Source organism: Mus caroli, chromosome 10, assembly GCF_900094665.2.
Source record: "Mus caroli chromosome 10, CAROLI_EIJ_v1.1, whole genome shotgun sequence".
Lineage (NCBI taxonomy): Eukaryota > Metazoa > Chordata > Mammalia > Rodentia > Muridae > Mus > Mus caroli.
This window is the reverse complement of record NC_034579.1, coordinates 79714956-79716755: the sequence shown is the minus strand read 5'-3', so window position 1 is coordinate 79716755 and position 1800 is coordinate 79714956.

Sequence of the window (1800 nt, the reverse complement as noted above, 5' to 3'; positions counted from 1 at the left end):
CCAGGGCCAAAAAAATGGGAATGGGTGGGTAGGGAAGTGGGGTGGAGGGTATGGGGGGACTTTTGGGATAGCATTGGAAATGTAATTGAAAAAAATACGAATATTAAAAATTAAAAAAAAAGAAGTCTGAATATGTATCCAGTGAGTGATGAATCAACATATGTACATATTTTAAAATTTCAAACTCAACACAATGAGACACATATTCTATTTTATGTTATTGCTTTGATAATCTAATTAATAATAAATCAGAATCTGGACGTTTATTGAGAATATTCAGACTCTATGTGCTGTCATTTTCATCCTTCAAGCCTTTGTGCAATTTTCTCCTCTAGAAATTCTGTTTCTGCTCTTATTCTAGGTTCTGGATTGGATTCTTTCAAGACTTGGTATACTGATTTTAAGAATTCTCTCATCTCTGTTCTATGCCCTCTAACCTAGCATTCCATCCCATTTCTGTCTTATCTAAGTCAGCTTTATTTCGAACCTACTTGAAATCATTACCAAACCTATTAATTATTTCTTGCTTATACCAAAACAAAATTATATGGTGTCCAAATGCCATCAGTCATTGTTTTTTCTCCATTTCTTAGTAAAAAATATCTTCATTTTACTCTCTCTAACTCTCTCCTTCCTATGGAGTCTTGATTATACTATTTACAAACAAATAATTCCTTTGTAATATCTTATACCCAGTTTCTTTTCTCTTTGATTATTTTTGCATTGAATACATTTTTCTTTGTGAAGGTTGGGGCTTCTTAGTGCTACCACAGCTCAGTAATATGGTCTGTCTGTCTGTCTGTCTGTCTGTCTGTCTGTCTGTCTGTCTGTCTGCAGGCTTCTCAGGTCAGCACTTGTCTATGGTGGCAGGCTCCCATCTTCCTGCTTTGTTCAGCAGGCTGCCTTGCCTGTTTTGGGACTAGAGCTTCTCTTTGCCCTGCATCCCCTGCCCACCCTAGGAACTTATATCAGGCTTTCAGATTGCTACTGCCTTGTTTTATCTAGGGGTCACTGCAGGCTCCTCTCACAGGCACATGCTGGTTTCTAAGAGGCCTAGGTTCCTCAGTTCCTGAGCGGTACCAGGGAAGTGCATTAAAGCTGCAGCCTGAGAGATACCTTTGATCACCTCTGCACCCTCTCCCTCTTTAGGTTCATAAGCTTTCAATTAGAGGAGCAGCACTTGGGAAGTGCCCTGAGGGTCCAGTGAAAGCCCTTATTTCCTCCTCAACAGGTTATTTATTTATTTATTCATTCATTTATTTTAGAGCAGCCTTTTGCATTGCCTCTCTGTGGTACACTGCTCCTTTTCTGAGATATTGTCTTCCTACCAAGAGTTCTCACACTCTAAGGCTAGAGTCTAGCTTGACATTCAGTGTACTATTGGAACAACTGCCTTTACCCAGCCTTGATGTTCCAAGAATAGTGACTCTCAGACTTAATAACCTCAGTGCCCAGCTCATAACCACTGGCTTATTCAGAGACTAGCTCACAGCTTATATAACCTGTTTATTCTAGTCAGTGTTGCCATATTTTTGGTCACCTGTCCTCACTTTCATGAGTCTGACTTTCTCAGATTTTAGGGTCACACTCGTGTTCTTGCCTCTTTCTCAGGATCCCCCCTCTCTCTCTGATGGTGGTTCTCCCTTCTGTTTCCTGCCTCAGCCAATAGGACATAAGCTCTATATTGGCAGGTGATGCTTGTACAGAGTGCATAGGAGACTCTCTATAAGTTAGTTTTGTCAAAGCTATGTTCACAGGCTTCTAATTTTGTGGTCTGCAGTAAGAACAGCAAAAAAACCC